The sequence below is a fragment of the Vigna umbellata genome, chromosome 1, assembly GCF_029865625.1.
Source record: "Vigna umbellata cultivar VRB3 chromosome 1, Vumbellata_1.0, whole genome shotgun sequence".
NCBI classification, from domain to species: Eukaryota; Viridiplantae; Streptophyta; class Magnoliopsida; order Fabales; family Fabaceae; genus Vigna; species Vigna umbellata.
Window position 1 is genome coordinate 2,957,675 of NC_142165.1, and position 11,131 is coordinate 2,968,805.

Below are 11,131 nucleotides of genomic sequence, written 5' to 3' on the forward strand. Positions count from 1 at the left end.
GAATTCATGTACTTGAACATCTAAACGAAAAGGATTTCACTATTTAAGAATAAAGGCTTCAAAGTAATTACTATACATAAATACCAAAAGAAACCACTAGAAAGAACACCAACAACAATGAAACCAGAAGCTAAAGATGTAACATCCCATAATCTCACACTCGACATTTAATAGATTTTATAAATATTGTAACATTTCTACGTTTGGTCACACGGTAATATATATACTTCACACTTGATAATTCATAGTTGATATATTGTAGCATTACACCACCACTCATAATGAATATAAAGGACTTCATACAAGATACCTATGTGTGTGTGTGTGTGTATATATATATGTGTGTTTTAAACTCAGATTTCAACTAAAAACTCATAAATACAACTCGAACTCTTCTAATTTATTCTTCTATCTCTTCCTTCATTGGCACTGAATCGAACGATATTCCTTCATCTGCTCCCGTATAACGAATTATACGATTATCGCACAAACACAAACACAAACAAGTAGGGGTGAGCTAACATTACACAAATCATTTGTAAAACATGCATGATTACATTGATATACTTAACAAACATCATATAATAATTATGTCATACACCCACATACTATCATACAACAATCGCACCATAGACACTCATCCCATCATACCACAATCCCTAATAGACACTTATCCCACAATATTCAATAGACACTCATCCCACAACACCCAATAGACATTCATCCGGATGATACGTTGATGAGCAGTCACGGGAGGTTATGCACTTGTGATGACTTCTACTTATTCTTACAAATACACTTCCAAAATATTTTATACCATCCACAAGGTTAGTCCTCAACACTATGTCCAAAACCGGCACATAGACCAGGACCTCCTGTCCCTCTCACCACATAATTCATCCTTCTCTACTTGAGATTGGATGATTATTAGAGTATCAGGATAACCTCCAACAACAGGACCCTCAACATCAACATATACACTAATACCATATCATTACAAAATCTCTCCATGAGACTCATATCATGCTCATATTCCTCAACTCATATTATACCATTACAAAATCTCCCCATAATACTCATATCATGTTCAGATGCATAATTTCATATCAACATCATAAAATACATTCATCACAGAAATCATACAAGATAAATATATTACAAACAAATTAACAATAATAAACTATTACTATAAATGGTCACCGGAGAAGAATAAAATGTTTGACAATCATTAAAATAATCTTAATATATAAAAATTCTTGGGGAAACAAGAAGCTGAATCTGGCAAAGCCGGTTAGACAACTTCTCATCCTTCCATGAAGATGCAATAAAATTAAATAGAACAGTAAAAGTTCTGGGGAAACAAGAAGTTGAATCTGGCAGAGCCGGTTAGACAACTTCTCGTCCTTCCAAAAAGATGCAATAAAAATAGATAAAACAATAAAAGTTCTGGGGAAACAAGAAGTTGAATCTTGAAGAGCCGGTTAGACAACTTTTCATCCTTCCAAAAATACAATATAAACAAATAAGAAAAACAATAAAAGGTATGGGGAATACAAGAAGTTGAATCTGGCAGAGCCGGTTAGACAACTTCTCATCCTTCTAAAAATGCAAAAGAAACAACTAAATGTTCTGAGTAATAATAACGTACAATTAGTATAGCAGAATCAGTATCACGTCTTACAATTATCAAACTTGAATCTCGGCACATAAGCATGTTCTTATTCGAAATTCAAGATCATACAGAAACAAAATACTCCATATTCAAGATTTAAGATCAGACAAAAGAAAAATATTGCATATTCAAGACTCAAGATAATACAAAACGAAATACTCAAGGTTAGCTCCCCTTACCTCTATTCCAGACTTAATCTCCTGCTTAGAAGTTGTTCCCCGAAAACTTCCAGAATTTCCCCTTTGCAACTAGAATTTCCTCCAACTCTCTTCTCTCAAAATTTTTCTCAATTTTGGGTGCAAGTTTCAGCCTTCCTCATGCTTGCTATTTATAGGCTAAGATTTGACACTATTTAGGTTTTTTTTTTAAATAATATTTTATTATAAATAATATTTAAATCCCATTACAGAAAGTTGTTCCCCCTTAACTCCACTTCTGAAAGTAGTTTTGTCTTTTTATTTATTTATTTATTATTTTTTTAATATTTTATTAAAAATACTATTTTATAAAAAATAATATTTTGACTTCACCACCAAAAGTGTTTTGCTCACCATTCCACTTCTGAAAGGTTCTTTGTCATTTTGCAATCATATTATTTTTTATTTATTTATTTTATATATAAATATATATATATATATATATATATATATTTAATTTATTATTATTATTATTATTATTATTATTATTATTATTATTTTTAATGGACTTTACAAAAGATGCTCTAATTCAAAATGAAACAAGTTCAAAGTTGTTTGATAGGAACAATTATACAACCTTTATAAATATTCTTCTGAGGGACTCAAGCAGTAAAAGCATGAGGAAAAACTGAACTATTGCTGGCACACTTAAAACTCCCAACATCCACCGCCATGTTCCTGGGACCTGCTTCATTAAGAATACGGGTAGTCATTGAAATAATACCCTTAACTCAGAAACAAGAACATGATATTTTGAGCTTAAAGGTTTTCCCTGTAGCGAACTATGATATTTCTGCATATCGATGGGGATAAAGATGTTTGCAATTTCACATGAATTCTATTAGAAATATACGTTGTAAACAAGAAGAAACACCAACTACATGGAAGAAAAGTGAAAGAGGAGTGATGGACTTCAAATCACTGATGGAAAAATCTCACATGGAAGAAACTGAATTTTACCCTTTATCATCCTCAAACCAACCCCATTTCTTCAAGCCGTCGACTTTGACATCCCAAAGGGGTTTCGAAATAGCCCTTTTAGCTTGAAGCACCAAAGTGAAACTCAGCTTTCAAAGGGTCAAACCCTAACAACTTCACTTCCTCAATAGTGAGTGTGCGTTACTCCAATGTCGAGCAACCTTTTAATGTTGCCACGTCAATTGGTTGATATTGCCATATAATGAAAAATTGGACAAGTATTCACTGTTGGTTAAGTTGAATATTACGTCGTTAGCGTTTTTAACGCCGTAAGCAGAAAAAACCAACTTGAGTTGTTTTTACAAAATATGAAATAATTGTGAACATCTCAAAAGAGATAGGAGCACTTTAAACAAACCTAACAAATCAAGGGATCAAAATAGATATTAAACCTATTATGATATGAGTGCATTGAATTTTTATTATGTAATTTTATTATAGTAACAACTCGGTGAAGGTAATATGACAATTGCAAATCTTCTAGTCTAATTTAAAACACATGTCTTGTGGAAATAGAGTCAAACATTTGTAATGTATAATATTTATAGTTCATGGTATGAGATATAACTTTTGATTGAGAGATAAATGCTTGATTTCTAGTAAATAGTTAATAAATGAATTAAGATTATATTAATGAGAATATATGAACGAGATGCATGAAATATATAAAATTATCCTTTCAATGGTTTTGATTGATATATGTATATAAGTTTGTTTTTCAAATTTAAACTTATTTTTTGTGTATATATAAGTTTGTTTTTCAAGTTCAAACTTATTTTTGAGTATTTATATGTCATTTATCAATTATGATAATTATGTGTTATAGAAACATACATTATTTTAATAGGACTATTTTTAAGATAGAAAGATAAAAAGATATTATATGTTTATGTTTTATTTATTTATTTTTTTTAATTTTATATGAAGAGGGAAACTTTATTTTAAAAAAATTTAGAGAAAATGTAATATATATATATATATATATATATATATATATCATATTTTTATATATTTTGGAGATTCATTGTACAAATACATACATAATCCCTGAACATACATAATTCTTATAAGTATTTTAAATGTACCCTTTCAAATTTATTTTATATACAACTTACTCTGTAGGATATCTATTCTAGATGGTGTTGTAAAAAAAAATGCAGCTGAAAAAAAATTAAACTTCCCGGTTTTTGTTTCCTAAACTCTAGGGGGGAAATCAATTGCTTGGCTGGAAGATCAATATATACTATTAAATTTCTGTAGCTCTGCAAGCAATCGATAATGTAACTACTCCTTAAATAATCCAACTGTCATTTACTAAGTCATTATTTAAACAATGACCAGATAAATCCGTACATTATTTTCTATATTTTTTTTAATTATATATGTTATATAAGTATACAATATTTAAATCTTTACTGAGATTTTATCTTGAAAACCTAATCAATAATTCATCATAATTAAAAGTTAACTAATTTAGTTAGTAGCAATAAGTTACATTTTTTTTTCAGCTAGCAATAATTGATTTTAAACTTATATATTTTAAACTACTCTTAATATTAATAATATGTACCTTGTTTTAAAACATTTGTATTAGTTTGTATCCTATATATCGTATCATTGTATATACAAAACAACATTAATTTTCCATGTTAATATATGGAAGTTTTTAGTATTTAATGTGTATTGTCTTTGTATGATGGATTTTGGGAGGAAAGAGAAACATTAAAGTCATGTGATGTGGTTTAAGGTCACATGGCTTGCATGATTCTTGAGAGCATGCTGATTTACGCTACAGGGAGTATAGGGTTGATTGTGTAATCATTGGATTGTGTAAATTAATTTCTTTTACACATGGGGTTTGATTATAAAGAAAATAAAAAATAAAAAATACTTAACTGGATTAAAATGACTTTTTTAAGTAAGCAAGATTTTAAGTGGATTAAAATTATTTAAATTAATAATACTTAAATTATAATAATGCATGTTATAATTTAGAAAAAAATAATATTAGAACTTATATATTTTAAAATGAAATCGAATATTTTAAAATTTTAAAATAATTTATTAATATAAATAGAATTTCTTAAACTCGTCTTATTATTTAAAACATAAATAATCTTTTAAAATTATTTTTTTTCGCTATCTTCATTCTAGATTATTTTATTCCTCAATTATTTATTTGATGATCAGAAAGTTTCTAGGAGATCACAACTGAGTTATCTCCACATCTATACGATCAATTTCTGTTTTAGAATAAGTAACTTACGACTCCTTATTTCTCTTTTGTTCTTAATCTAAAATTCGGAGAAGAGATTGTTTCTTCTACTTGTTTTTGGTTAATATAAGGTCCTAAGGACTCTTTTCATTTTCAATTTAGTGATTTGTAGGCGTTTCTAGAGTTTCTTGAGTCAGAAGCAAAGGTTTAGGTGTTCTTAGAGTTTGGCAACTTCCCTGTAAGGTAAGAGAAGCTAGACCTACTCTTAGATTTATGTTTGTGGTTTAAATTTAGTATCCCTATGAATGATAATGTGATTTAAGTGAAATTGTTATGTTTGTACCAATATTCTTGGTGTATAGATGATGAATAATGATTGTGTGATGTTTTAATGTTTGGTATGGTGTGGTCATAACGCTTATGATGTCATTATTGTATGGTGAAGTTGTATTTTTAGTTTGAAACTAAATTTAAAGTGTTTGGAGTAAATAAGAGTTAATTTCTTGGGTTTTAAGGTTAAAAATAGGGGTTTTGATGGGTAAGTTTGAGAAATAGGTGTTAGAGTGAGATAATATATGGTTTAGTACTGTTATATGGTTATGTGAGACTTGTTAGAAGTGTTCTTTGAGTGAAAACTGATACATAACGAAGAGGTAGTTTATTATGATGGTTTATGAGTGTTTTTAGTGTGAAAGAGAGGTTTTGAGTAGTAGGATTTTGAAACATTGAGTTCAAACTATTTTGGGAAGTTAAAGGTCTGCTATTAGATCTATTATGACTTGTTTAGGCTTTTAAATGAGAAAAATCTAGTGTAGAACTGTTAGGGTCATCTTAGGGTGAGTTCTCATGTGTTTTTAGTCAAATTTTGAGATTTTACCTAGTGAGAACTTGAAACAGAAAGGCTATAAGTAATCTGAAGTGTTAAGGTGTACTAACAAGTGCATTTAGACTTGGTTATGCAGTTGATGGAGTGATACAGTTGTTGGAAAGTGTAGAATTGGGTTTGGGGTAGCTTAGAGGAGTGATTTTGGGTTTGGAGTAGCAATTTGGAGTTATAATAGTGTTTTCAGGTATTTTCCATTATCTAGAAGGTCTTAGGGATCCATTAAAATTGTGGGGAAAATGTTCAAAGTCATAATAAATGTTTTGGCCATAGTTTCTGGTTTTAATCAATTATGACACTAACATAATAGATTAAAACATAAACTATAGTCTAATCGATTATGTTAGTAACATAATAGATTAAGACATACACTTTAGTCTAATAGATTATGTGAGTAACATAATAGATTAAAATGACAGTTTTGTCCTATTTTGCTTTATGTGAATTATGGTTTGCCCTAACTGATTAGATTACCAATCTAATTGATTATTTCTTCCAGTAAAGTGATTTTGATCAATCTAAACCAAATTCAGTTGTACACATATGATCTATGTATTTCATTGTTCTCTTATTATCCTAAGAAATCTTTTTATCAATTTTCATTATGCAATAGAGAATCAATTTTATTATTAACTACTTTATGATACTTAATGGGATTGTTTAATATTATGTGATGAATGTTTTGAGGTTTCATGTGATATTATGCAATGTTGGTGTGGAGTATATGTATATATAAGAGGGATATGATGATGATGGATTTGTGGATGATTATGTGAATGGTATTGATGGACGTAATTCCATGAACCTTGTGGAGAGATTACATGGTGATGTCCTGTGTTGTTGTAAGTATGAATATAGGAAGCTCAATCATGGAGTTCATATTGACATTCTAATGGTCATCCATTCTCAAGTAGAGAGGGGCGAGACATGTCATGAGAATAGCAGGAGGTCTTAGTCTAGGGGTTTTACCTTGGCCTAAGGCGAGTGATAACGGAATAACCTTGTGTGGTAGCTTAGGGTGGGCCAGTTGTTTCACCACAACAAGTGACAAACTGCCATAACTCGATGATATTCATACTACTCTAGATAGTTAAGTCAAAATATTGTCGTTGAGATTCTTGATAGAGGGAGCACATGTTTAGCTTAACCCACAATCTCAGTGATATCTCAGTTTTTGATGATGACAACACATAATTAATAACACATGTATATTTTGTGTTACATGTTCTATGTTTACATATTATATACTTTTCTTTAATATTTGTTAAAGCATATATGTGAACATGTTTGTGTTGTTCATTGCATATCACTGTGTTAAATATGTGATTTTATATGTGTATGCATGACATATGTTTTTGGAAAAGGAAAATCACAAGCACTATGGTTGAACTTTAAATGTGTGGCAAAACAACAGTTTTAAGTCGATTACATTATGGGGTGAATCGATTACAACTTGTGTGTTTGCACAATCTTTTTTGAAGTGTGCTGTGAGATTTTCCAAAGAGAAAAGTTTCAAAACCTTGCAAAAAGATTTCACTTAATCGAATGCATGCTCTCTGTATTCGAATAAGTTAGTTGATGTTTTGAAAATATGCTAAATGCTTGTAACAACTAACATAACAATCATATTTTAAATATGTTGACCAAACATTAAATGATAGCCGATTGCATTAATTATACATTCAATTATTTATTTGATTGTTACTAAATCTGTTATAAATGATTGTTATATTTGATTACGTTAGTAGCTCAATTGATTAAAATGTGTCTGATATGTGTTATACTATAAATTGACGCAGATTGGAATTATGTAAGAACTTTTGTGATTCTAATAATTTCATATCCTTTATAGAAAGTTATGATCTTATAGAAAGAGAGGAAAAACTCCAAGAAACAAGATTGACTATGGTGATCAACAACTTGTGATTTCTTGAAGAGCAAGAATGTTGTGTTTCAAAGACTGATCAATCTGCACATTAGGGTGTTACTGCGTGATCAGATTCTACAATCTCTTGAAAATTGGTTTGAGTTCCCTGTTGTGACTACAGGAAGAAGAACGTGTGTGTTCTTGACTTTGAGGGTGCCTCAAAGGGGTTAGTTGGAAGGAGAGGGGATTCTTGCTATTGGTCTTATTGTGTATTGCCTATATTTTCATTAGAGGGTTAGAGAGGTGTTTTACATTTTTTACGTGAGGTCTTCTGTAGAAACCTTGTTGTAAAAACCTTGATCATTATAGTGCATTTGTTTCCCGTGGTTGAAAGGACACTAGATGTAGGCAGGTTGGTCAAATCATTATAAAAACGCAGTGTTTGAATTTTTTGATCCCTACTCTCTTTTATTCAATCGATTACTTCATGTACTTATTCGATTAAGTTTACGCTGCATTGAAAATATTTTACCTTGCAGTTCAAGAAAAGTATAAAGACATCATTTTTTGTGGAAAAAATTTTAAAAGCTTTTGTTTTTACATTGCACCAATTCACCCCTCTCTTGGTGTGAGAAATTGAGTCATTCTATTTTAACAATTGTCATAAAGTGTTTGGTTGGTTTGGTGTGTGTCTAATATGTTTAACATGTTTGGATGTATTAGGAATTATTTGTATTGTTAGCTTACCCTTACTTTTGTGGTTGTCTATCTGTATGTTGTTTTTTCTTTTGCAACGATTACCTTAACCAGTGTGAGCTTAGGAAGAAAACATCTTTTCAGTTGATTCAGTGTTTGGTTGAGAGATGGAAGCAACAAGATAGATAGATTTTGTTCTTCAAGAGTGTAATCTCCTACTCTAGTAGCCTCAAGTTCCTTGTAAGTTATCATATATGTACGTTTTATTTTAGTAGTTTTATACCATTAAAATGAGATGTTACAATGCATAATTAAATTAAATTAAATTTGAGAAGGTTTTAAGTAAGATATTTGTAGTGCGATTTAATTTAGTTGTTTAAAAATAAATTTAAATCAAATCTAACACTAATATGGATTTCAATTTGAACATAGCAAATCTAAACCAAATTAATCTTACTTTTGTTTCTTTGAATTGATTTTGTAATTTTATTTTATATTTTGAAAACATAGCAAAATCAATTCCCTCCATGCGAAATCGATTCTCTCGATTGAGAATTGGTTTCCCTTCCTTAAGAAGTCATGCAAACTCCATGAATACAAAGAACAACTCCATCAACTGCATGTGAGGTAAGTTGAAATAAAAAAAAAAAAGAGTGATGGACATATATGTAAAAGGTCATGTCTTTCCCTCCTCATTTCTTCATTCATGCGCGAATGAAATTCTTCCTCAAATTTAGCATCCCAAATTAACAATAAATAAATTCACTCGTTCATCCATCTTTAAAAACAATATATCCCTTCAAAATGTTATACGTAAAGAGAGATTTATGCTTAGTATTGTTATACTGGTTCATATACTAATTAAGATTACATTCAATTCTTGATCAACTCAATCATGTTTTACTACGCAAACTATCACTTCAAAAATAACAATCAAGCATTGTTTGGATCTTAATCACTCTTAGCTAAACAACTTTCAAATATTTTTTGGAACAATATGTGTAAGATTGAGAGTATCTTTTGGAACAATAATCATTCCTAAAACACTAGATTATAAGGAATGTGATTAACATATCATATATTTGGTAGTTAAAAGATATGTAACGTCCTTAAATGAGTAAAAGATGGGGTTACTTTTTTAGGTTACTTTATAAGATAATGGTTGTTGCGGTAACTGATGGAGGGTTTGGTAAGAAGAATATGAGAATCTATTAAGAATAAAAAAGAAAATATAAAAAGTGAAATAAAAACTTTTAACATGGCTAACCACATATTTGAAAACTGAATAAATAATTCAATATTGGTTAAGATTATGTCATTAACGTTTTAAATGTCGTCAGCAAAAGTGACTAAATCGAACAATTTTATAAAAAAAAAATAGAACTACTTTAAACAACTAAAAAATAAAAAGACTATTTTAAACAAAACTAGCAAATAAGACCAAAATAGGTATTCAACATTGTTTTTTATCATTTTACTAACAAAATTCGTTTTTTTAAGAAATAATTATTTTAGTAAAAGTGTCAAAGTGAATCAATCAGATTCAAACAGATTCATTAAGCATAAAGAATTAATGAATTAATAGATTAACACGCCTTAAAAATATTGTGTTCTTTTAATTTATTTCATATATTTATTATATTCCAATCAAACTAAATTAATTTAAACTCTTATTTATAACATTATTTTACAACAAGACAATCAAAATATTCATTTATTTTACCAAATATTATTATAAAGATAATATAAAAAGTTATAGTGTCAATTTATATAACTTCAAATATATTAAATATTATTATAGTATTTAAAAATATTAAATTCTGAATCTAATTAAACGTAATATGTAATTATAATAAAAAAATTGTAAAAAATAATAAAAAGAGTTGTTGGTGTTGGATCGCGAATCAATTCATTTTCAATCTCATGTCTAACATGCGAATTAAGTAAATTGAACCTAATTTGTCCTACATTTAAAAAAATATTTTTTCTAATCCAATTTAGCTAAAATTTGTTGTGAACCGACTTAGTTTACATGTTAAAACTCAATTTAATATCTCTATTTCTTTTTTTTTTTCGGAACTAAAAAATATTTTCATTCTCAAATAAAATGTACAAGCTAAGCAAAACAATTAACAAGTCTAAATAACTATTTCATCCATTTATTATTATTTTTATTACAAAAAAAAAATAATCACACGGCACAGTTTAAAACATTAATTTAATCAAAGGGTTTATAGTGTTCCAAAACTAGATCCTGCTTACTTTCAAAGTAACTGAATCCATTGGAGAAACTTTTCCTAGTTAGTCAATAGAATAAGGGGTTGTTGAAATAACTATTTTGGATCTAGTTGCATTATAGTTGTTTAAAAAACTTTTAAATTGTTTCTAAGAACCACTTAAAAATGAAAAATAATATTTTATTTAATTCATGGCTAATTTAAAATTTAAAAAAGTATAAAACTATGAATTAGTTGAATTTTGTTTAGAAGTTTATCTACTAGAATGTAGTAAAATAAAAAAAAAGAAATTTTTTAACAATTTTTTTAATAATTTTTTTACAATAATTGCTAACTCATAATTGATCAGTTTCAAATGTACAAATCAGTTTTAAATATATAAATCA